General features: G+C 47.2%; 1 long non-coding RNA gene and 1 pseudogene across 2 annotated transcripts; one reads left to right on the top strand and one right to left on the bottom strand.

Moving 5' to 3' along the window:
* Positions 1–1,233: 1,233 nt before the first annotated feature.
* Positions 1,234–7,534, bottom strand: LOC308577916. The gene is made up of 2 exons (XR_014003771.1): positions 7,504–7,534; positions 1,234–1,469 (listed from the first exon to the last, which is right to left on the bottom strand). It is a non-coding gene; the product is annotated as an uncharacterized lncRNA (long non-coding RNA).
* Positions 1,341–26,630, top strand: LOC308577902 (protein CIMAP1C-like; annotated as a pseudogene). The gene is made up of 4 exons: positions 1,341–1,464; positions 2,805–2,915; positions 7,300–7,413; positions 26,005–26,630. The product of its transcript is annotated as a protein CIMAP1C-like (transcript).
* The last annotated feature ends 23 nt before the right edge of the window (positions 26,631–26,653 follow it).

Here is a 26,653-nt window from a genome sequence, read left to right as displayed (position 1 = left end):
ATTTATCCAGTCCTCTTTAAAAGCCATCCATGTTGGTGGTCAGCACTGCCTCCTGTGGGAGGGAGTTCCATAGTTAAACTAAGCGTTGTTTATTGGGGCTTTGCTTAATGCTATCAACACACATGAAACTATTTCCCCAACTCCTGCCTGCTGGTTCCCCTTGCATGTTTCTTTTGGTGTGTTTTCTACATGGCTATTTTGCTATTAATCATTTCTATTGTTTTCCTTCTGCTGTTTGGGATCGTGGTACTGTTGCTTGAGCTGCTTGCAATTATATTTTATGGTTGCAATTTCATTCCATGTTGTTCATTTTAAATTGTTCTGAGCTGCCTTGGGGACCTTGTTGTTGAAAGGCAGGCTGGGGGGGGCAGTAAAATCAGGGGTCGATAAGCTTTTTTTTTTAGTGCAAGGGCCATATTTGATAACCATCTGAGGGCCATGTACCAGTGTTGAATGGGGTTAGATACAAAAACTGGGTGGAGCAACAGGAGGGACTCTTTGTGCATTAGGCTATAATCCAGCTCCACATACCCTCCAAGTTTCTATACCTACCCCTGCCCCCATCTTCATTCAGGAAAGCAAGAGGCTTTGATCTCACATTCCAGCCAGGCAAAAGCACTTGAAGAGGGCACAAAGCAGGGGCAGGGAGGCTTGTGACCTGGAGAGAGTGCTAATGGTCAGAGAGAGAGAGGTCTGGTTGGTGGCATGTGGCTCCTGGGCTGAGCCTCCCATTCCTGGTTTAAATAAACAAAGGCACACAGACCTCTGGATTCACCCTCTTTCCCTTAGCCCTTACAGTGCAGGGGCTGCAAAGGGGCTCTTCTCTGTCTGTTGTTGGACTAAAACTCCCATCATCCCATGGTGACTGGGGCTGATGGGAGTTGGAGTCCAACAAGCTCTTGGGATGTTGGCTACCCTGGCCTAGGTACATGCCGTTAAATCACATAAACAAGCAGCAATCTCCATTCTTTTAGCACTTATGGTCCTTATGTGGCCAAAACAGCACCATCTGTGCAAGACGGAGGGCTCAGCAAGCCTGGAGAAAACGGCACGGTTTGAAGATAGGATAGGATAGGATAGGATAGGATAGGATAGGATAGGATAAGATCCCTCAGAGGAGAACACTCCCCCCTCCCCAAATAGCCCAATGTGAACTTAGCATACTTAGTGGAAATTGAATACTGTTTGGGGTGGGGTAGAACGGAGTAGCTGGAACCCTGAGCTGCAACACTCCATGGTGCAACATTTTATTGCAGGTTGGACTTGCATTCATTCATTTACTTTCATTCCCCAGAGCACTGGTGACACATACGACTCCCCACTGCAGTGGGCACACTCCAATGCTGACTTCCAGAGCCAAAGGTGCAGCTCAGCCTGTTAGTTGTCTTTCTGGTATCTCTAAGCATCCAGCCAGAGTGCCGGCCATCAAGAAGCAGTATGCGTCCATCAGTGCCAAGTATAAAGGTGAGCTGTGGGAATAGATGGGGCAAGAGAGAGAAGGAGATCAGGAATACAGAGGTACCCATATCTTTGCCAGTCTGGATGTGTTCAACAGCATTGTTGAAAGACCCTCTGGCATCTGGTTAGCCCCTGTGAGAACAGGATGCTGGACTCGGTGGCTGGCTGGCTTGATCCATCAGGGTTCCTTTTTTGTTCTTGTGGAAACCAAAGAAGGAAACTGATCTACATTTCTCAGTCACCATCAGAACTTTCTTCCAAGAGTACTGCTAGCATGCGAGACAGTGCATATTTCCTTGTTAATAAATAATAATAAATAATAAATTTTATTTATATCCCGCCCTCCCCAGCCGAAGCTGGGCTCAGGGCAGCTAACAACAATAAAATAATACAACATTCTAAAATCATTTCATTATAAAATTTATTCAAATCAAATTGATGGCAACCATTGGGCTAGAGTTCTGTGAAGATTGCCAAAGGAGGGAGTCAGGCTAATAATATTTTTTTTCTTTTGTTTTCCTTTTCCTGTGGCTGGTATGTCACCACTGCTGTTGTCCTACCAGGGTAACGCTTGTTTAAAGGGGATGAAGGAAGGGGGTTGGGAAAGTACAGGCAGAGCATAGGTGGTTGAGTAAAATGGGAAATCTTCTCTGGCTTGAATTATAGTCCGAGCCACAGAAGAATTCAGGTGCCTTGTAATGCTCACTTCCTATTGCAATGCAAATATCCTGGCCCAAGGCTAGCGAGATTTTACCAGAGGGAGAAGAAAAGTATGTTGTGGGACTTCCATCAGCCCCAGCCAGTCTGGTTCAATGGTCAGAGATGATGGGAGTTGCAGTGCAGCAACACCTGGAGATCAAACACATCCATTCTTAAGGAAATTAGCCCTGAGTGCTCACTGGAAGGACAGATTGTGAAGCTGAGGCTCCAATACTTTGGCCACCTCATGAGAAGACTCCCTGGAAAAGACCCTGATGTTGGGAAAGATGGAGGGCACAAGGAGAAGGGGACGACGGAGGATGAGATGGTTGGACAGTGTTCTCGAAGCTACAAACATGAGTCTGATCAAACTGCGAGAGGCAGTGGAAGACAGGAGTGCCCAGCATGCTCTGGTCCATGGGGTCACGAAGAGTCGGACACGACTAAACTACTAAACAACAACAACAACAACACCTAGAGAGCTGTAGCTCCAAAACCCAATATATTATTCAATATATTATTCAACACAATGTATTATTCCATTTTGCCCTTTTACCCAGTGTGGCAGCTCATAATCTGCAAATGCTAATGGTTCCGGGTTGTCTTCCCATTATTTTATTCCTCCCCCCCTTGTGGTTCTCTTGCAGGGCCAGGACCTGGGAAGTATGGTAGGTAGCCTCTCACTGGCATTAAGGACCATGACTTCACCAAGTATGCTGAGCCAGCCTACACAATGCGTGTGAAATCCAGTGAAAGATGTAAGATGCTGACAAGTTAGGTTCTGTGTTATTTGGGTTTTCCCAACAGCATTAACTGACCCACAGGGTGAAGCTGGCTAAACAACTGTTAAATTTGCTGGCAAAACATTTGAACAGAGATTGACAACCTGTGTTTTTGGGACTCTCTAATTATCGGGGCCACAGTTGATGGGACCTGGGTGATCCATGATCAAGAGCTGGGTGGCTTTCCAAAGTTTCCATTCCAACTGGATCAATGGCACTGCATGTAGGGGGCTAATGTAGTTGTTTCTTGACTACAACTCCCATCAGCCCCAGTCAGCATGGTCAAGAATGATAGGAGTTGTAGTCCAGCAAGGGCTGGAGGGTCTTATACTGCTGATTATTATGGTTGCACAAAAATCAGGGTTCTCAGTTGTACAGCTGTGGACCTTAGTGGGAAGAGGATGATCTACACTTAAGCCATGTTGAAGGATAACAGGAATGGAGGTGCAGGGGGGCGGAGCTTAACATATTCACTGCTATCTAGCTAGTGGGTGCCTTTAATTGATATCGGATAGGAAGTCAGTCATTGCCTCCGGGACACGACTGCTGGTGCTGCTGCTTGCGTGAGTGTTGGGAGGACCGCTCCCTCTCCTGCCAACTCCATCCGGCCTAGGGGGCGGGGCCTGCACTCATCGCCACAGCATAAGAGGTCTGGGAGAGGCCTCCGGGACACGACTGCTGGTGCTGCTGCTTGCGTGAGTGTTGGGAAGACCGCTCCCTCTCCTGCCAACTCCATCCGGCCTAGGGGGGCGGGGCCTGCACTACCATCACAGTTTAGAGGACAGAGCAGCTACCGGCAGCAATGGACAAAATAGTTTTAAATGTTTTAATTGCTTTTAATTTGCAGCACCTTAAATGGGGGTTGTTGTTTTTATAATATTATATTATTTCATTATCTGCTGCAAATGTTAAAGATGTTTTTATATATTTTAAGGTGTTTTAAAGGTGCTTTTATTGTTTACTTTGTTGTACCACCGTGAATGGTGGTTTTTATTTATGTATTTTTGTTTGTTCCATTTTGTTTTGTTTTGGGGGGTGGACACTGAGTGGGGCGGGGATTGGTTTTGTTTGGGCATAATTGTGTTGGTTGTTTTGTTTTCTATTTGTAAATGGAGGTTAGTATGAGGCTTGGGATTGCGACCGTGGAGGGGCGAGGGAGGTATGGCGGTGGGGGCAGATGTTATAGGCGAAGGGGATCGAGATATGGATATGCTCGTACCCCTTCCAATCTGCGCCCCATCCCGAGAGACGAGGGTAGGGTGAGCAAGGATTACTCACCTCCTTCACTGGTGTTGTGCAATGCCAGGTCTATAGGCAACAAAACTGCTACCCTGCGAGATTTCTTTATCTCGCAGGGAGTTGACCTGGCTTGTGTGACGGAGACCTGGGTGCGCGAAGGGGTAACTGTTACCTTACGAGAGATGGCGCCCCCGGGTTTCTCCGTCCTCCACCAGTCACGGACTGTGGGCCGGGGGGGAGGGGTGGCAGTATTAATCCGGGAAGATTGTTCTTTCAGGGCTCTACCATCGCCATCGATCCCCGGCATTGAATGTGTTGGCCTAGTGTGGGGCTCCGAGGAGAGCTTGGCTGTCTGGCTGGTGTACCGGCCACCTAGCGCACCAGCAGCCACCCTGTCAGGCCTGCTGGAGGCGGTGGCCGGCTGGGCCTTGGAGTTCCCTAACCTATTGGTATTGGGAGACTTCAACTTCCACGCTGATGCCACTCCCTCCTCACAGGCTCTGGACCTGGTGTCTTCCATGGCGACACTAGGGCTCTCCCAGTTTGTTTCGGGCCCCACACATCAAGCAGGCCACACGCTGGATTTGATCTTTGGCGCCGGTATAGATGTGATCATGTCTCCTTCGATGAAGGTGCCATGGTCTGATCACTACGCTCTGAAAGCCAGGATTGACTTTCCACCCCCACCCTGCTTAGGTGGCGAGCCGATTTGGGCTCGCCCGCGGAGGCTGATGGACCCGGATAGATTCCGTCAAGCCTTGCGGGACCTTGCTCCCCCTGGCGACTCATTGACTGAGCTTGTTGAGGGCTGGAATACCCAGCTCCTGGCAGCCATCGATGAGATCGCACCTAAGTGCCCTCTGCGACCCCGCAGAAACCGGGCTCCCTGGTTTACCGAGGAGCTTCGGAAAATGAAGCGGGACCTCAGACGGCTAGAGCGAGTATGGCGGGGTGCCCGTGACGGAGCCTCAAGAACATCTTATAGGGTTTTTATGAAAACCTATGAGATGGCAGTGAAGGCTGCTAAGAAGTCTTACTTCTCGGCCTCCATTGCATCCGCTAGCTCTCGCCCGGCGCAATTATTTAGTATAATCCGGTCTTTAACGTCCCTTGAAGGACAGCCAAATTTAAATAACAATCTGACACACAGCTGTGAGGCATTTGCGAGCTTTTTTGCGGAGAAGGTCCTGTTGCTCCGCCATGACCTCCCTGCCAATTTGGATACAATAAAGGAACTGGAGGCCCCTCGACTGTCCTCGGGTCCAGTATTGGACCACTTTGACCGGATATCTCCAGCCGATGTGGACAGATTCCTCCAAGCTGGAAAGCCCACCACCTGTCCTCTTGACCCGTGCCCGTCATGGCTGATTAGAGCGTGTCCAGACGAGGTGCGGGCCCCCCTGGGGGATATCATCAATTTGTCCCTTGGCACCGGGATATTCCCAGGGGAACTGAAGGAGGCGGTGGTGCGTCCGCTCTTAAAGAAAACATCATTAGATCCCTCAGATCTATCCAATTACCGCCCGGTCTCGAATCTTCCATTCCTGGGTAAGGTGATTGAGAGAGCGGTTGCTGAACAGCTTGGTAGGTTTCTGGATGAAACATCTGCTCTGGACCCATTCCAGTCCGGCTTCCGCGCTGGTCATGGGACCGAGACGGCTCTGGTCGCCCTAACAGATGATCTCCGCAGGCAGCTGGATCGAGGCGGGTCAGGGCTGCTGATTCTCCTAGATCTGTCAGCAGCCTTTGACATGGTCGATCACGAACTCCTGGACCACCGCCTTGCCGACGTGGGGATCCAGGGCACAGTCCTTCAATGGCTGCGCTCGTTTCTCTCTGGTCGGGGACAGAGGGTGGCGCTTGGGGGGGAATTGTCATCACGCCACTCCTTGGTGTGTGGAGTGCCTCAGGGTGCAATTCTCTCCCCGATGCTTTTTAACATCTTTATGCGCCCCCTCGCCCAGCTTGTCCGGAGTTTTGGGCTGGGTTGCCATCAGTATGCTGATGACACCCAACTCTATCTGTTGATGGATGGCCATCCTGACTCGGCCCCAGACACACTGACCAGATGTCTGGAAGCTGTGGCTGGATGGTTACGTGGGAGCCGGTTGAAGTTAAATCCTTCGAAGACAGAGGTCCTCTGGCTGGGGCGGGACGATATGGGATCGAGGGGGCAACTCCCATCTCTTGCGGGGGTGCAATTAGTGCCAGCACCGGCCGTTAAGAGTTTGGGTGTAATCTTCGATACCTCCCTCTCTATGGAGTCGCAGATTACAGCTATAACAAAGGCGGCATTTTTTCATCTCCGCCAAGCTAAGCAGTTGGCCCCTTATCTCTCTCGTCCTGACCTAGCCACTGTGATCCATGCGACGGTCACCTCCAGACTGGATTATTGTAACTCGCTCTACGTGGGGCTGCCCTTGAGACTGACCCAGAAACTCCAGCGGGTGCAGAATGCCGCGGCGAGACTCCTTATGGGGTCTTCGCTGCGAGAGCACATTCATCCGGTATTATACCAGCTGCACTGGCTCCCGGTGGAGTACAGGATCAGGTTTAAGGTGCTGGTTTTAACCTTTAAAGCCCTATACGGCCTAGGACCCTCGTACCTACGGGACCGCCTCTCCTGGTATGCCCCTCAGAGAAACCTACGGTCTGCAAATAATAACATCCTCAAGGTCCCAGGCCTCAGAGAGGTTAGGCTGGCCTCAACTAGAGCCAGGGCCTTCTCGGCTGCAGCTCCAAACTGGTGGAATGCTCTGTCAAAAGAGACTAGGGCCCTGCGGGACCTGACATCTTTCCGCAGGGCCTGCAAGACAGAGTTGTTCCGCCAGGCCTTTGGTCAGGGCGCAGCCTGACTCCCTCCTCTGGCAACCTGCACATAATTCTGCTTAATTGGTTGCCATCAATTTGATTTAATTAATTTTTATAATGAAATATTTTTAGATTGTGTGATTATTTGACTGATTATTTGATTGTTGTTAGCCGCCCTGAGCCCGGCTTTGGCTGGGGAGGGCGGGATATAAATAAAATTTATTATTATTATTATTATTATTGCAACCAAGCTAAATAGCTCAGAATCCACACCATGCCTCATGCAGACAATTCTTCTTTCCTTTGCAAGTGATCTCGATCACGGAGAGTCCTGGGCCCTGCTACTATGTGGACCCAAGCATTTCCCGTCTAGGGATATGGAGACCAGTTTCATTCCGCATGGTGCAAGAGAGAAAGCGGGCATGTAAGTTGAAAGATGAGAGATACTATGATGGTCAAGATGGGGCTGGAGTGGCATCTGTGCAATTTTGTGATGAAAATGTTTCTTTCTCACCTTGTGCAAAGAAGGCTTGTTGGTCAATCCCTGAACATGAAAGAGAGGGAATGAAAAAGAATGAGTGTGAGTGAATGAGCAGGTGTGTTATGCATGAAAATGGATGTGTGGGAGCATTATGTGTGGAGCTGTGGTCTTAAACCACTGAGTCTCTTGGGCTTGCTGAGCAGAAGGTTGGTGGTTCGAATCCCTGAGACAGGGTGAGCTCCTGTTGCTCTGTTCCAGCTTCTGCCAATCTCGCAGCTTGAAAGCATACCTGTGCAAGTGGATAAATAGGTACTGCTCCAGGGGGAAGGTAAACGGCGTTTCCATGCACTCTGGCTTCTATCACAGTGTCCCGGTGCACCAGAATGCTGGCCACATGACCCAGAAAGCTGTCTGCTCCTTCAGCCTGAAGTGAGATGAGCGCCACACCGCATAGACGCCTTTGACTATGTATGTAAGGTCCTTTACCTTACATTTACCTTTTACCTGCATGCATGTGGATTTGTGTATGAATGACAGAGAGCAGGGGTAGACTTTGGTAATACGGTTTTCTAAGTGAGGACAAAATTTGGCACTTCCCCCAATATATTTTATTTCCACAGTAATTCCTTTTGGTACAGTTGCTTTTTAATGGGGTTTCTCAGTAGATACCCACATGAATATAAGTATTTATTATTATTATTATTATTATTATTATTATTATTATTATTATTATTACTATTATTATTGCTACTACCAATATTATTATTACTATTATTATTATTTTATGCCCCCTTGGCTCAGCACCCTGAGCAGGGGAACAGCCTGCACTGCCCTAGATCTGGCACTACAGAGAGAAGCATATGAAAAAGAGACAGGTGGCCTCACCCTCTTTTTTTATCAGCCACACTCACTGTTTGTCCCAGCCCCACTGGTTTGCAGGCCCTGGAAGGTTGACTGCATGGGAGTGTTGTCCATAGGCTGTAAAAGTTTATTCACTCTTTGATAAAAAAAATATTTCTGAGTAGGGGGTGTCAAGAAGCAGACAGGAAAACCAGCTATGTACAGAGACCTTACCTAAGTGGGCTGTTCGATGTGGGAGATTGTCTGGGGTGATATCAAAGTGTAGTTTAAAAGTGTCTGTGACGCCCATCCATCCCTCCATTCATTCCATGTGTGTGTGTGATCCCTATTGCTTTCCAGCTATTGGCCTTGACCGAGTGGGGCTGCTCTGGATAAAGGGGCATTCAAGGAACTGGGGGAAATATAGTTTTCCTGATTGGTGTTCCACCAAGTCAACTGGGTTGAAAAACACTTTTTACCATTAGGGTGTCTAAGTGTCCTACTTTACAGAGGGCAGTCCTCTAGGCAAAGGGTTCTTCCATGTGCTATATATATCAATAGTAACACCTTGAACCTGGCCTGGTAGCAAATTAGCAGCCAGTGCAGATCTTTGAGCACAGGTGTTATATGCTGACAAGGTCTCACTCCTGCCAGCAATCATGTTGCAGCATTCTGGTCAATCACGCTGGAAGTCTCATCTTCCTGATGCCAAGGGACCATAAGATGTTGAGCATGTGGCTGATGAACGGACAGAAAGGAGAGCCACCAAAAACAGCATAAGGGAAAACAAGAGGGTCATGTTGCTTTAGAGTCATAATCTAGGAAGTAGTCTGGAGGGTACCTATGGAATTAACAGTAAATGACAGTGAATTGCAAGGGAAGATGTCATGGAAGAGATTAATAGCAGTGCACTCTTAACTCCACAGGTGATGAACTTAGTTGGAAAGGCTGCTAGAAGAGGAGATTGGAGGACAATGCCATGATTTTTAAAAGTGGGGGGGATTTTCAGTCAAGGCAAGGAGGATAGTGCCTCTTCCTCCAACATCCTCAAAAGCACAACAGTTTACAAATGATTCAGCTTAAGAACAAATAGAATTCTCAAATTTAGAGAGAGAAAGAGAGAGAGAATATGCAAGGCTTGTCATCTACAAGGAGGAGCAGAGTATTGTAGCAAATACATGGGGAATGCTTTTCCCTTTCGTTTGAGAAACATCAATGGAAGCTTGGGATCTACTAATAGATCAATAAGTGGGTTTTTTTTACTCCTAACATTAGCAAGTAAAACAGCAACTTAAAAAACAAACAAACCCTGCATGGCAGATTGCTCCTTCTCTTTAAGCCTCAATGTTTCTCACCTGTCAGATTTTACATCCATCATTCCTGCCTCCTCCTGTGCTCCTGTAGGATATGATGTATCTGTTACGATATAGAAGCAATGCGGCCACGAGCTGGTAGCTTGAAAGCAAAACATAATGGGAATGTTGGGACTGTTCCGTGGGAAACAGAGGGACAGTCAATTAACAGTGCAGAGAGCACCGGAATTAGCTGAGAGCGTAATATGAGCTGTACAGGAAGTACAGGTGGAGTTTGTCTCTCGGCTGTTGGAGTTTGAAGAGAGCAGTCGTGTTTTTCTGTAATGCTGCAAAGACAGAAATAAAGGCATGTAAATACGTTTCTGTCTATCTCTTTCCCCTGCCTGGGGGGGGGGGAGGAAAGAGGGGGGGTGTTCTTCTCACGCTGAGAAGGATCGCCTATCACGACCTAGCCTGTATCCTGCTGGGGAATGCAGACAGGGAGGTCATCAGGAGATCAAGCCGGGTGCCTAGAGAGTTGCCAGTTTCTCCTAATAAAGGCTTGATTCCCAACATCTGGTAGCAGAGGATGGTTTTGATCCATGAAAGCAACAAGAGAGGTTGATGGAGCGTACTTCATCCTCTGCAAGGAGATAAGGAAGATATGGTAGCGTGCGGATGGAAGCACCGGAGGAGGTGTTTTTGCTGAGCAACGGAACCCCTAAGGTATGCTAATTTTATGGCTGTGAGAGTGAACGCGAATTGAGACATTCTTCGGTTCACTGAGTGTCTGCTTTTGGATGAAACCAGCACTGAAAGAGAGCCACATATTTCGCATACCTGAGTCTTGATAAGCCTGGAATGTCCAGTTGCTAAGCAACGAAACGTCAGTAAAGTGGAAAGTTACCGGCCAACAACGGAAGAGGGGCTGGGACTGTGAGAGGCTGGTAAACAGCGTTTGTTTTGTCTAATATCTCACTGCTCTTGAAAGGACTTTCAAAACAGCCTGTGTTTAACTGCCAAGTGAGGCAGTAAACAGCCAATAGACTCTTGGAATTTTACAGGCTCGAGAGTGAGAGCTGAGGCTTGGGTTCAAAATGGATGCCAAGAAGGGAGGAGGCTTACCTTACCCACCTCCACTGACTAATGACAATTATTCCTCATGGTCTGTAAAGATGAAAGCCCTGCTTCAGAATCAGAGGATTTTTGGGGTGATTGAAAACCCCATCCCTGCTGCACCAACGCCAGGTTGGAATTCACAGAATGTGAGAGCCAGGACGGCCATAATTCTGTGTATCTCAGATGATCAACTCGTGCATATTCAGAATTTGCAATGCGCGCGTGAGATTTGGCAAATGCTGCTGTCAGGGGTTCAGGAGCAGAGGCACAGGAAAGGGAGGAAACAGAGAGCGAGGGGGAGGAATCCGGAGGTAATATGAGCGATGACAGCGGCCCGAGATCTCTGAGTCTTTCCAGTGAATCGGAAGATTCACAGAAAGGGGCGCCAGTGGTCAGAGCAAGGGGGGCGCCTAGGGGGACACCCCAGGTAGAAGGGACCAGAGGGGACTCAGAGAGCAGCAGTTGGAAATTGGGACCAGCTTCCCCACCAGAGCGCAGTAGGGGGGAGGGGTCCCAGGTATCGGGATCTGGCGGCTCGCCGCAAGCGGGAGGGCAGGAGTTAGGATTGGTCACACCTCCATCGGGGAGCGAGGAAACGGTCAAGAGGAAGGTTGAAGGCTGCGCGCGCGCGCCAAGTTCAAATGCACAGGAAGGCGGCACAGTAAGCAGCCCGGATAGGGAGCCAGGTCCTAAAGCCCGCCGCAAGGAGGGAGAAGAGTCGGGGGGGTCAGCGTCAGAAGAGTCCAGGAAGGAAGAGACCACGGGGGGTAGAGGGACCCAGAGGAGAAAGGAAAGACGGAAGAGGTGGAGTAAGGCTAGAGTATTAAGTTGGTGTACAGGAGGCGGAGACTCAGACGGAGCTTCGCCGGTCTAGCTTCTAAGACGTAGAGCTGCGCGCTGCGGCTTGAAAATGGAAACTGTAGCTCAATAAAGAAGTTTGTACAATACTGCCGGCTAGCGTGGTGCTCTGTGAGCTGGGACCTGGAAGCGGCTCTGACAGCTGCGTAGAATACATCAAAGAGATGCTGGTTCTTCAGCGTTGCTGCATTTTGAAAAGGTGACCAATCTAAGGCTAGTGCCAGATGGAGATGTACAAGCGCATCTGACAGAGATGAAATTCTTACGCCAGCAGATGGCGGAATGCAATTTCCCTCTACAGGAAGAGATATTCTGCTTCATGATTATTAACAGCCTTAATCGGACTTATGCTGCTGCATCGTGAGTGTCGGAGAAGGCCTCTCCCTCCTCAGGCTCATTCCATCCGGCCTAGGGGGCGGGGCCCAGGCTCACCTTCGCCACAGCCTTAAGAGGCCTCATTGAGGCCTGGGACATCGCTGCTGCTGCATCGTGAGTGCTGGAGAAGGCCTCTCCCTCCTCAGGCTCACTCCATCCGGCCTAGGGGGCGGGGCCCAGGCTCACCTTCGCCACAGCTTTAAGAGGCCTCATTGGGGTCTGGGACATCGCTGCTGCTGCATCGTGAGTGTTGGAGAAGGCCTCTCCCTCCTCAGGCTCACTCCATCCGGCCTAGGGGGCGGGGCCCAGGCTCACCTTCGCCACAGCCTTAAGAGGCCTCATTGTGGTCTGGGACATCGCTGCTGCTGCATCGTGAGTGTTGGAGAAGGCCTCTCCCTCCTCAGGCTCACTCCATCCGGCCTAGGGGGCGGGGCCCAGGCTCACCTTCGCCACAGCCTTAAGAGGCCTCATTGGGGTCTGGGACATCGCTGCTGCTGCATCGGAGTGTCGGAGAAGGCCTCTCCCTCCTCAGGCTCACTCCATCCGGCCTAGGGGGCGGGGCCCAGGCTCACCTTCGCCACAGCCTTAAGAGGCCTCATTGGGGTCTGGGACATCGCTGCTGCTGCATCGGAGTGTCGGAGAAGGCCTCTCCCTCCTCAGGCTCACTCCATCCGGCCTAGGGGGCGGGGCCCAGGCTCACCTTCGCCACAGCCTTAAGAGGCCTCATTGGGGTCTGGGACATCGCTGCTGCTGCATCGTGAGTGTCGGAGAAGGCCTCTCCCTCCTCAGGCTCACTCCATCCGGCCTAGGGGGCGGGGCCCAGGCTCACCTTCGCCACAGCTTTAAGAGGCCTCATTGGGGTCTGGGACATCGCTGCTGCTGCATCGGAGTGTCGGAGAAGGCCTCTCCTGAGGTATCTAATCATAGCCTGCATTTTTATCAAGGCTTATAGTTTGATTAGGGTCTGTATTTTAAAATGAGCTTAAAGATTTTCAAATGTTTTATGCCAGGCAGAAGTACTTTGGCAAGATGTTTATCCTCCTGGACAAGGCCCCCCCCCCCCCTGATTTATAGCAGAAAACAATTCTCAAAGTCGTAAAAAGGGAATTACAGTCTGAGTCCAAGGCTACACTGACCCTACATAATTAATAGTTGGTAAACAGTAAAATAAAACCATGTGCCTTAAACTTGAGCCATATCTTCTTAAGGTTAAAGGCCAAGAGTAAATGGAAAAGAAAACAACTGGCTGAGAAGGGAAGTGTAAATAGAAGAAGGGGCTTTTATTTTGAGGCTGTAAACTGGTCCATCCTTTCCTTTGAGAAGGTTTATTCTTCTAAAAAGCTATCTATGGTAATGTATGAAATATACTGGCTTAAATATAATTATGCAAAGGATCTAGAAAGAAAGAAATGTTAAATTCTTATTTCATAGAGTCATATTGCTGTAGGAGACCAGAGGGGCAGATGAGCCCAGCCCCCTGCCAGACAGGAGACGCCATCAAGCACTCCTGATATATGGTTGTCAGGCCTTTGTTTAAAGACCTCCAAAAAGGAGATCTTTCATTGATGATGCATGAGAATGTGAACCCAAGATCCCTGACATCTGTCTAAGATAAAAATTTAAAACTATTAACCATCTGTTTTGGAGGGCCATAGGGCAAGGAGGGCAAGAGGTGAGCTGGTAATTAAGGTTCCTTGTTGAGACAAATGTAAGATATATGACTACTTATTTGTCATTTATAGATAGAAGAATATATAGCTTTTTGTATCCCATAAAAGGCAATAGGAAATGGGTGTATCTTTTAGGATTGGTTATAGCAATCAGCCAATAGGAAATTCAACCAGGCTGATTGGACAGAGGCAGCCAAAGGAGGAGCAAGGGGGCTGGACTGAGGGAATATAAGTGCTGGCCATAATGACAGGAGACCAGGCCAGAGCTTGGTAACCATATACCACTGTGCCTCTCATTTATTTGTCTGACAAATAAATTATTATTTTAATTTCTCTATTGCTGCGTTGAATATTTCATTCCAGCTAAGCGTTAACCACAAGCAGGGTGCTACACTCCCTCCTCAGGCTCATTCCCATCCGGCCTAGGGGGCGGGGCCCAGGCTCACCTTCGCCACAGCGTTAAGAGGCCTCATTGGGGTCTGGGACATCCCTGCTGCTGCATCGTGAGTGTTGGAGAAGGCCTCTCCCTCCTCAGGCTCACTCCATCCGGCCTAGGGGGCGGGGCCCAGGCTCACCCCCGTAATAGTTTTAAGGACACTGGTGCTGCTGCAGCAAATGTTGAAGATGTTTATATATATTTTAAGGTATTTTAAAGGTGTTTTTATTGTTTACTTTGTTGTACCACCGTGAATGGTGGTTTTTATCTATGTATTTTTGTTTGTTCCGTCTTGTTTTGTTTTTGGGGTTGGACATCGAGTGGGGTGGGGATTGGTTTTGTTTGGGCATAATTGTTTTGGTTGTTTTGTTTTCTAATTTGTAAATGGAGGTTAGTATGAGGCTTGGGATTGCTACCGTGGAGGGGCGAGGGAGGTATGGAGGTGGGGGCAGATGTTATAGGCGAAGGGGATTGAGATACGGATATGCTCGTACCCCTTCCAATCTGCGCCCCATCTCGAGGGACGAGGGTAGGGTGAGCAAGGATTACTCACCTCCTTCACTGGTGTTGTGCAATGCCAGGTCTATAGGCAACAAAACCGCTACCCTGCGAGATTTCTTTACCTCACAGGGGGTTGACCTGGCTTGTGTGATGGAGACCTGGGTGCACGAAGGGGTAACTGTTACCTTACGAGAGATGGCGCCCCCGGGTTTCTCCGTCCTCCACCAGTCACGGACTGTGGGCCGGGGGGGAGGGGTGGCAGTATTAATCCGGGAAGATTGTTCTTTCAGGGCTCTACCATCGCCATTGATCCCCGGCATTGAATGTGTTGGCCTAGTGTGGGGCTCCGAGGAGAGCTTGGCTGTCTGGCTGGTGTACCGGCCACCTAGCGTACCAGCAGCCACCCTGTCAGGCCTGTTGGAGGCGGTGGCCGGCTGGGCCTTGGAGTTCCCTAACCTATTGGTATTGGGAGACTTCAACTTCCACGCTGATGCCACTCCCTACTCACAGGCTCTGGAACTGGTGTCTTCCATGGCGACACTAGGGCTCTCCCAGTTTGTTTCGGGCCCCACACATCAAGCAGGCCACACGCTGGATTTGATCTTTGGCGCCGGTATAGATGTGATCATGTCTCCTTCGATGAAGGTGCCATGGTCTGATCACTATGCTCTGAAAGCCAGGATTGATGTTCCACCCCCACCCTGCTTAGGTGGCGAGCCGATTTGGGCTCGCCCGCAGAGGCTGATGGACCCTGATAGATTCCGTCAAGCCTTGCGGGACCTTTCTCCCCCTGGCGACTCATTGACTGAGCTTGTTGAGGGCTGGAATACCCAGCTCCTGGCAGCCATCGATGAGATTGCACCTAAGCGCCCTCTACGACCCTGCAGAAACCGGGCTCCCTGGTTTACCGAGGAGCTTCAGAAAATGAAGCGGGACCTCAGACGGCTAGAGCGAGTATGGCGGGGTGCCCGTGACGGAGCCTCAAGAACATCTTATAGGGTTTTTATGAAAACCTATGAGATGGCAGTGAAGGCCGCTAAGAAGTCTTACTTCTCGGCTTGCATTGCATCCGCTAGCTCTCGCCCGGCGCAATTATTTAGTATAATTCGGTCTTTAACATCCCTTGAAGGACAGCCAAATTTAAATAACAATCTGACACACAGCTGTGAGGCATTTGCGAGCTTTTTTGCGGAGAAGGTCCTGTTGCTCCGCCATGACCTCCCTGCCAATTTGGATACAATAAAGGAACTGGAGGCCCCTCGACTGTCCTCGGGTCCAGTATTGGACCACTTTGACCGGATATCTCCAGCCGATGTGGGCAGATTCCTCCAAGCTGGAAAGCCCACCACCTGTCCTCTTGACCCGTGCCCGTCATGGCTGATTAGAGCGTGTCCAGACGAGGTGCGGGCCCCCCTGGGGGATATCATCAATTTGTCCCTTGGCACCGGGATATTCCCAGGGGAACTGAAGGAGGCGGTGGTGCGTCCGCTCTTAAAGAAAACATCATTAGATCCCTCAAATCTATCCAATTACCGCCCGGTCTCGAATCTTCCATTCCTGGGTAAGGTGATTGAGAGAGCAGTTGCTGAACAGCTTGGTAGGTTTCTGGATGAAACATCTGCTTTGGATCCATTCCAGTCCGGCTTCCGCGCTGGTCATGGGACCAAGACGGCTCTGGTCGCCCTAACAGATGATCTCCGCTGGCAGCTGGATCGAGGCGGGTCGGGGCTGCTGATTCTTCTAGATCTGTCAGCAGCCTTTGACATGGTCGATCACGAACTCCTGGACCACCGCCTTGCCGACGTGGGGATCCAGGGCACAGTCCTTCAATGGCTGCGCTCGTTTCTCTCTGGTCGGGGACAGAGGGTGGCGCTTGGGGGGGAATTGTCATCGCGCCACTCCTTGGTGTGTGGAGTGCCTCAGGGTGCAATTCTCTCCCCGATGCTTTTTAACATCTTTATGCGCCCCCTCGCCCAGCTTGTCCAGAGTTTTGGGTTGGGTTGCCATCAGTATCCTGATGACACCCAACTCTATCTGTTGATGGATGGCCATCCTGACTCGGCCCCAGACACACTGACCAGATGTCTGGAAGCTGTGGCTGGATGGTTACGTGGGAGCCGGTTGAAGTTAAATCCTTCGAAGACAGAGGTCCTCTGGCTGGGGCGGGACGATATGGGATTGAGGGGGCAACTCCCATCTCTTGCGGGGGTGCAATTAGTGCCAGCACCGTCCGTTAAGAGTTTGGGTGTAATCTTCGATACCTCCCTCTCCATGGAGGCGCAGATTACAGCTATAACAAAGGCGGCATTTTTTCATCTCCGCCAAGCTAAGCAGTTGGCCCCTTATCTCTCTCGCCCTGACCTAGCCACTGTGATCCATGCGACGGTCACCTCCAGACTGGATTATTGTAACTCGCTCTACGTGGGGCTGCCCTTGAGACTGACCCAGAAACTCCAGCGGGTGCAGAATGCCGTGGCGAGACTCTTTATGGGGTCTTCGCTGTGAGATCACATTCACCCGGTACTATACCAGCTGCACTGGCTCCCGGTGGAGTACAGGAGAAAGATACAGTGTTTATAGAGTGCTGGTTTTAACCTTTAAAGCCCTATACGGCCTAGGACCCTCGTACCTACGGGACCGCCTCTCCTGGTATGCCCCACAGAGAAACCTACAGTCTGCCAATAATAACATCCTCAAGGTCCCAGGCCTCAGAGAGGTTAGGCTGGCCTCAACTAGAGCCAGGGCCTTCTCGGCTGTGGCCCCAATCTGGTGGAATGCTCTGTCACAAGAGACTAGGGCCCTGCGGGACCTGACATCTTTCCGCAGGGCCTGCAAGACAGAGTTGTTCCACCAGGCCTTTGGTCAGGGCGCAGCCTGACTCCCTCCTCTGGCAACCTGCACATAATTTTGCTTAATTGGTTGCCTTCAATTTGATTTAATTAATTTTTATAATGAAATATTTTTAGATTGTGTAACTATTTTACTGTTTGATTATTTGATTGTTGTTAGCCGCCCTGAGCCCGGCTTCGGCTGGGGAGGGCGGGATATAAATAAAATTTTATTATTATTATTATTATTATTATTATTATTAAACGGTTGCAAGTCAGCTTGGTTCTCTACTTGCCGCAGAACTCACGACGGAGAGAATCTGCGCCGTGATTCTCAATGAGAAAGATCGCCTTGCTGCAATAGATGTCAAAGACAGGGGGAGAGAAGCTCGGAGTTCTGACACCCCCACTGCTATTGCTAGTGAAGAACAGGCTGTTGCTTTGAACGTTGTCCATTGTTTCAATTGTGGACAGACTAGGCATCTTCAGCGGAATTGTAAGAAGCCATGTCAACACAAAGGAGCTAAGGGGAGCTCTGCAAAGCCTGAAGCGTCAGGCAAAAGTCGTACCAAGTCCCAGGTGAAACCTGCAAAAGACTTCCGGTCAGCACCAGCGACAAATGGCGGATTCCCTCTGAGCTCCGGAGGGAATCGGCTCCACGGGGACAGGGTCTGACCGCTGCGGCGAAGCGGGACCCGAAGAAATCTCAGGCGGGGAAGCCTGAGAACTTGGAGACTCGGCGGGCTCCGTTTGCGCCCCCCTTTTTAAAGGCTCCGGAACGGAAAGGGGGTGTGTGGCGCGGAGAGCGCTGATTTCTTTCTGGACAATTGGAAGCTAAAGCAACTACCCGTGAGTAGGAGTAAGCAAGTAATTGGAAGAAAAATTTAGTTAATTTGGCACCGAAACGGGAAAGGCACAAACAGGAAGTCTGCCTCTTCCGACTTGTAAATAGATTAAAGTAAAGAGACTGTAAAGCTGTAACCCTGAAAGACGACTTTTAAAGGTCAAATCCAGCACCAAAAAAGACGACTCCCCTCCGGTTTGCAGGAGTGGAGGGGGGAGAACCGAGCATTATTTTACCTGCAAGAAAAGAGGGTGTAAATATATTTCTGCTGTCTCGGAAATCTGGGAACGGACTGCCTATGACAGGGAAGGTCGACCAGTGGGAAGAATTGTCTGCATGTTAAGGGTAAAGAATATTGACACTTTGAGAAAGATACAGTGTTTATAGATCTGCCTTTGACTATAAAGTAACTTTTTAGAGACACTGAAACTTTTCTAAAAGCATTGAAACTCTGGCTTTTGAGGGATATTGGAACTTTTAAGAACTATACTTGTTTTTAACAGTTGCATAGTGAAGTTGGAAGGGTGTCCCCCTAGAGGAGACTACGTTGTAACAACTATTTTGTCATCAAGTTACCAAGCTCTGGAAAATTACTTTGCAAAACAAACTCACCAAGCGTGTGACTGACCTTGGGCTTGTTATGGCAGATGGGAAAGGGAAGATAGAGCTGGTGAGTGACATACAGGATAAAACTACCAGATCCGGCAGACAATACAAGACTGATATTACTTTTCAGAGAAGGGCCTCAACATCCGGAGCGGCAGGCACAGTAGGAGCTGCTGCTTCGCAAGTAAAATCAAAAGCTATGTCATCTGAAGAGCTATTGGCTCAGGCACTTGGCAAAATTGATGCATCTTTGGAAAAATTAGCCAAACAGGTTGCAGAGACAAATAAACAAGTAGCTGGGGCCTCAGCAAAAATAGATTTGAACACTCCAAGTATTAATGAACTGGGGAACAAGGTGAACTCCAATACACAGTCCATTGAAAAACTATTAGAGGAATCGGCCTCGACTCGACAGATTGCAGAGGAAGCTAAGGATATTGCAACTGCTGTTCAAGAGAAGATACCACCGGTATATAAGAAATTAGAGGATCACGACCTGACACTCTCTATGATTGAATTACAAAGAAAGGAGAGAAACCTAAGAATTAGAGCAGTACCTGAAAGTGAGAAAGACAACTTGATAGACTTCCTTACAAAGGAATTCACAGACTTTTGGCTACAAGACCTGGGGAAAGATGAATTCAAGATAGTGAGTGCATTTAGACTCAGCAAAAGACAAGGAAAGAACAGAGCAAGAGATTGTTTGATCACCTTAAGAACAAAAGAAGAAAGAGATAAAATCTTGAATCTGCACTACCAAAGAACCTTGGAAATTGAAGACTCATTTGTTGAGTCCTTCAAGGATATACCTAAACACATTTTGGATATAAGGGCTTATTATAAAGATCTTGTTGGCCTACTTAGAAGAAATAAAATACTCTTCAGGTGGGAATTTCCCCAAGGTTTATCTTTTAAATACAAAGGAAGGAAAATAAGAATAAGGACAGTGAATGATAAAGACAAGTTTCTGAAAGATCACGAGGAGGACTTACAGAAGGAAGTGGAATCAGGAGAGGAGCTGACTGCATCAGGAAAAGGAATTCTAGACATAGCAAACTTGTCATTTGGATTCCCGGGCCCAGGGAAAGACACACCACCGACAGAAGAACAACAACAACTCGGTGCAGTTGGAGGGAAAGCTAAGTAACTTACCATGGCTCTGCAACTTTTAACCTGGAATTGTAATGGACTGAATTCCCCTCGGAAGAGGAAATCTGTTTTTCATGTATTAAGGAAAGAACAATTGGACTTGATTTGTTTAAAAGAAACACATGTAATGAGGCTACACAGGAAAATGCTTATTAATAAGAGATTGGGACAAGAATTTATTTCGTATGACAAAGTTAAAAAGAGAGGCTTGGTGATATATGCAAAGGAGAAATTGCTACCAAAATTTCATAGAATCATAGAATCATAGAGTTGGAAGAGACCACAAGGGCCATTGAGTCCAACCCCCTGCCAAGCAGGAAACACCATCAGAGCACTCCTGACATATGGTTGTCAAGCCTCTGCTTAAAGACCTCCAAAGGAGGAGACTCCACCACACTCCTTGGCAGCAAATTCCACTGTCGAACAGCTCTTACTGTCAGGAAGTTCTTCCTAATGTTTAGGTGGAATCTTCTTTCTTGTAGTTTCGATCCATTGCTCCGTGTCCGCTTCTCTGGAGCAGCAGAAAACAACCTTTCTCCCTCCTCTATGTGACATCCTTTTATATATTTGAACATGGCTATCATATCACCCCTTAACCTCCTCTTCTCCAGGCTAAACATGCCCAGCTCCCTTAGCCGTTCCTCATAAGGCATCGTAAGGCATACGTTCCAGTTTGTCAGTGTCCTTCTTGAATTGTGGTGCCCAGAACTGGACACAGTACTCCAGGTGAGGTCTGACCAGAGCAGAATACAGTGGCACTATTACTTCCCTTGATCTAGATGCTATACTCCTATTGATGCAGCCCAGAATTGCATTGGCTTTTTTAGCTGCCGCGTCACACTGTTGGCTCATGTCAAGTTTGTGGTCAACCAAGACTCCTAGATCCTTTTCACATGTACTGCTCTCAAGCCAGGTGTCCCCCATCTTGTATTTGTGCCTCTCATTTTTTTTTGCCCAAGTGCAATACTTTACATTTCTCCCTGTTAAAGTTCATCTTGTTTGTTTTGGCCCAGTTCTCTAATCTGTCAAGGTCGTTTTGAAGTGTGATCCTGTCCTCTGGGGTGTTAGCCACCCCTCCCAGTTTGGTGTCATCTGCAAATTTGATCAGGATGCCCTTGAGTCCATCATCCAAGTCGTTGATAAAGATGTTGAATAAGACCGGGCCCAAGACAGAACCCTGTGGCACCCCACTAGTCACTCTTCTCCAGGATGAAGAGGAACCACTTATACCGAAAACAGAGACTGAAAAGACTCAACTTAAGAACTACCGTCCCATATCCTTATTAAATGTGGATTACAAAATTTTTGCTGATATTTTGGCTAAGAGGCTGAAAAAAGTACTGATTGAAGAGATTCATAAGGACCAAGCGGGTTTTCTGCCGGGAAGACATTTATCTGATAATCTGAGGAACGTAATTGACATTTTGGAAAAGTTAGAAGTGAATATAAACACTAAAGCAGTTTTGATATTCGTGGATGCAGAGAAAGCCTTTGATAATATATCTTGGAGTTTTATGAAAAATAACTTGCAGGGTATGGGGGTAGGCCAAGGTTTTGAAAATGGTATAGGTGCAATATATTCTGAACAAAAGGCTAAATTAATTGTAAATAATGTGGTTACGGAACAATTTAAGATAGAAAAAGGAACACGACAGGGGTGCCCAATTTCCCCATTGCTTTTTATATCGGTCCTGGAGGTTCTGCTCAATATGATCGGAAGAGACCGGCAGGTTAAAGGTATACATGTCGGAGCTAAACAATATAAATTGAGAGCATTTGCAGGTAACCTAGTTTTGACGTTACAGGAGCCAAAGTCTAGTACCAAAAGAGTATTAGAATTAATTCAAGAGTTTGGTCAGGTGGCAGGATTTAAATTGAACAAATTAAAAACTAAGGTTTTGGAGAAAAACTTAACATCATTGGAAAGAGAGAAGTTCCAGAATGAAACAGGTTTGACTGTGGTTAAGAAAGTGAAATACTTGGGGATTAATATGACAGCTAAAAATGGAAATTTGTTTAAAGATAACTATGAAAAATGCTGGACGGAAGTTAAAAAAGATTTAGAAATTTGGTCAAACTTGAAGCTTTCCTTGTTAGGTCGAATTGCTGTTATAAAGATGAATGTATTGCCAAGAATGTTATTTTTGTTTCAATCATTGCAAATTTTGGACAAAATGGACTGTTTCAAGAAGTGGCAGAGAGACATTTCTAGATTTGTCTGGCAGGGCAAGAAGCCCAGAATAAAATTTAAAATATTAACTGATGCAAAGGATAGAGGTGGATTTGCCCTGCCAGACTTTAAACTCTACTATGAATCAGCGGCATTTTGCTGGCTGAAAGAATGGCTGCTTCTTGAGAACACAGACATTTTGGATTTAGAAGGTTTTAATAACGTTTTTGGGTGGCATGCATACTTGTGGTATGACAAGGTTAAAGCACATAAAGCATTTAAAAATCATATTGTCAGAAGAGCATTGTTTAATGTCTGGATAAGATATAAAGATTTACTTGAAAATAAAACCCCAAGGTGGTTGTCACCGATGGAAGCAAAGGCCCAGAAAAAGCTCAATATGGAGGCCAAATGGCCGAAATATTGGGAAATTTCGGAACAAGAAGGAGATAAACTGAAATTACAGAGTTTCGAGAAATTAAAAAGTAAAGTGAGAGATTGGCTCCATTATTATCAGATAATGGAGGCCTACAATTTGGATAAAAAAGTTGGCTTCCAGGTGGAAAATACTAAACTGGAAACAGAACTGTTAGAACCCAAAACCAAGATTTTGTCAAAAATGTATAACTTGCTGTTGAAATGGAATACTCAGGATGAAACGGTTAAATCTGTCATGATTAAATGGGCACAAGATGTTGGACATAATATTAATTTTGCTGACTGGGAACAGTTGTGGACCACCAGAATGAAATTTACGGCATGTAATGTCTTAAGAGAAAATATTATGAAAATGATTTACAGGTGGTACATGACCCCAGTCAAGCTCGCAAAAATCTATCTATCATTTGCCCGATAACAAATGTTGGAAATGTAAAGAAATGGAAGGTACATTCTTTCACCTTTGGTGGACGTGCCCAAAGATTAAGGCTTTCTGGGAGATGATATATAATGAACTGAAAAAGGTATTTAAGTATACCTTCCTGAAAAGACCAGAGGCCTTTCTCCTGGCCAATTGGTGCCAAAGAAGGACAGAACTTTTTTTATGTATGCAGCAAGAATACTTATTGCAAAGTATTAGAAGACGCAAGATTTGCCCACTTTGGGAGAATGGCAGATGAAGCTGATTGACTGTATGGGACTGGCAGAAATGGCTGGCAGAATCCGTGACCAGGGAGAAGAGTCGGCAGAGGAAGATTGGGAAAAATTTAAGGACTATTTACAAAAATATTGCAAAATTAAGGAATGTTGAATGATGTTGGATTGAAATTAAGCGGTTTTCAGCTGTAATGGTAAAAGGAATTTGATAAAATGGTTTTCTTTTATTCAAAGTTATAATAATCTAAGAAAATAAGGTGTTTTTTTCTTCTTTTTCTTTTTAAGCTGTAATGCTTTGAGATAAGGATTTGCTGTATGAATAATCTGAATTGGATATACAAGAAGGGGAGGTATGAGGAGGTCGGGGAAAGATGTTATGAGAAAATAAGCTGTGAAATTTATGTGTTTTTGGGTTTTTTTGTTCTTTTTTCTTTTTGTTTGTAAAAATTGGAAACTCTAATAATTTTTTTTTTAAAAAAGAAAGAAACCTGCAAAAGCATTGCTGTCAACAAAAGCCGCATTTTCAACGAAGAACGCTTTTGTTCTTGACACGGGATGCACACAGCACATGACATCGCACAGAGATCTGTTTTCAACATTTAAGAAGCAAAGCTTCACTGTGAAACAGGCCAATGGCCAGGAGCTGAAAGCGACCGGGTTTGGAACTGTGCATCTTGAAAGTCTGAACTTGACTATAAACAATGTGTATTTGGTTCCTGATGTAAAGTTCAATCTGCTGAGTGTTTCGCAGATCACAAAGAAAGGACTGACTTTGTCCTATGATAGAGAAAGCTGCAAAATCTTCAAAGATGGAGAGCTGTATCTTTCTGCCAGAGAGAAAGATGGGCTGTATTTGTTGACTTTTAATCAAAATGATTGCATAAATTGTAATGCATCTGAATCTAACATGATTTCTTTCGCAGGTGTGTAGAAAAACGTCCAGAAGACGACGCAAGTAATCAAAGCTTTTCAGCGAGTGTATGCTGATGTGATTGGTCCTCTAGCACCATCTAGAGGCAATGCAAGATATTATCTTGTGTGTGTGGATTATTTCTCTCATTATGTGTGGGTATATATATTGCAGAAACCACAAGAAGCCTTAGAAAGGTTTAAAGAATTTTGTGACAAGGTTAAGAATGTTCATAATGCTAACATTGATTGTCTTTTCACAGATGAAAAGCCAGTTTTTCTTTTACAGGATTTTCAGGATTTCCTGGATAAGAAAGGGATAAGGCACAAGACTGCTGTTTCTGCAGAAGCATGGAACAGAAGTGTCTGTGTGCAAGTGAACAAAGAATTGTAAAATGGCATGAAGGCACAATTGCTGAGTTCACATTTGCCACATGAGTATTGGGCGGAGTCGATATTGTGTTATTGTTAGTCTTGATTGAGAAAGGTTTCAAAAGATTTGGGAAGTTCTCCTTTTGAGAAGCTGTTCCGTAGAAAACCTTGTGTTGCCCATTTTAAGGTTTTTGGGTCTCATGTGAAGACAGAAGCTCCAGGTGGAGTAAAGAATGCTAGAGGCATTTTTGTGGGTTATGAAAAGGGTCTCTACAGAGTAATTTTGTCTGAATCTGGTCAGGTGATTCTCAGAAAATTTCTAGAGAGTGCTCCTGAACAGGAGAGAGTAATTGTTCACACATTTCCCACTGAGGACAATTCAGATGTTGATGATGATTTTACTGATTACAGTGGTACTCAGAGTGACAGTGATAGCTCAAAGAGCTCAGTTGACACAGTCATTGAGAGGAAATCTCACACAATGGCTAGACCTTCACAAATGAAGGATGAACCACTGTTTACTATTGGAACTGGTTCTCCAAAGAGTCCTGAGACTGAACCAGTGAGCAAAGAGGATCAGCACCTCATACGTAGGTCTGAGAGAGTTACAAAGGGTGTACCACCCAAGAGGTATTCAAAAGAGTTTGCTAACTTAGCTGTTGCATGTGTTACTATTGTTGACAAGTCAAGACAGGTTGAAGCTGTGTCTAAGTCAGAGACAAAGACACAACAGGGAGTTGCTAAGTGTAACACTACATTCCCTAGCCAAGGTCATGCAGATGCACTCATTCCTTGGAAGTCAGACTACCAGAGAGGTACACTGGGGAAACCAGTGGCGGGTAGTTCCAAGGGTGGAACTGAAACAACAGGGGAGTGTTATATGTATAACAACTGTTTGTTTTCTTCTCTGGATCACGCTTTGCTCGCAGCGCACATTGATTCAAATGGGGGAGTATGTTACGATATAGAAGCAATGCGGCCGCGAGCTGGTAGCTTGAAAGCAAAACATAATGGGAATGTTGGGACTGTTCCATGGGAAACAGAGGGACAGTCAATTCACAGTGCAGAGGGCGCCGGAATTAGCTGAGAGTGTAATATGAGCTGTACAGGAAGTACAGGTGGAGTTTGTCTCTCGGCTGTTGGAGTTTGAAGAGAGCAGTCGTGTTTTTCTGTAACGCTGCAAAGACAGAAATAAAGGCATGTAAATACGTTTCTGTCTATCTCTTTCCCCTGCCGGGGGGGGGGGCAGGAAAGAGGGGTGTGTTCTTCTCACGCTGAGAAGGATCGCCTATCGCGACCTAGCAATGCAGACAGGGAGGTCATCAGGAGATCAAGCCAGGTGCCTGGAGAGTTGCCAGTTTCTCCTGATAAAGGCTTGATTCCCAACAGTATCCACAGGTTTATCCACATGCTCGACAGTGGGGAGCACCAAGTGAGGGGTGTCACCTCCTATCTGCTCTTGGCTTGCAGTTATATCTTGTACGCCTGCCCCAAATGAGTACTACGTGGAGAAGATACACTCACTTGAAGAGTCGAATGCACCAGCGTACACTATGGGCCTTTGAACGCACTACTGGGTGAGCAGCCCAAACCCAGCACCCAACCAATACACCCTTCCACAGACACTGGGTCCAAAGCTGCCTGTCAAACCTGCAGCTCCCTGCCTCTCAATGGCATCCAGTGCCTCTGTGTGGGGCTATGCTAAAGACCTGGTGAGAGGGCCTGGCCCGGCAATGAATACCATACCTGAACCAGATGTTTACCTGTGCCACCAGCCATCCTACAGCATCTCCCAAAGGTTTGCTTCCTCCAGCAAGAACTATACACCAGGACCCCCTGACTACAATGCGGAGCTGGTCACCACCGACAAACCCAGAGCCCCACAGTTCAGTCTTGGGATTCGTCACTCTGAGTATTCTCATGGCACACCTCCAGTTTGTTTACTCAAAGAGTGAGGGTGGACTCACAGGCCACAGAGGTGACTTGCCCCTTTGGGTAGACCCACCTCCAAATAATTCCATTGTGACACAGTGTCAGGAAGCAGGTGTAAATAGCTTGTTTCAGAGGGAGAGATTCTGATGAACTTTGAACACGTTTGGGCTATGCCAGTGTCAGGTAA

The sequence above is a fragment of the Podarcis bocagei genome, assembly GCF_964188305.1.
Source record: "Podarcis bocagei genome assembly, chromosome: W".
In the NCBI taxonomy this organism is placed as follows: Eukaryota; Metazoa; Chordata; class Lepidosauria; order Squamata; family Lacertidae; genus Podarcis; species Podarcis bocagei.
The sequence above is the reverse complement of the archived record's forward strand: the minus strand, read 5'-3'. Positions and strand labels throughout refer to the sequence as shown.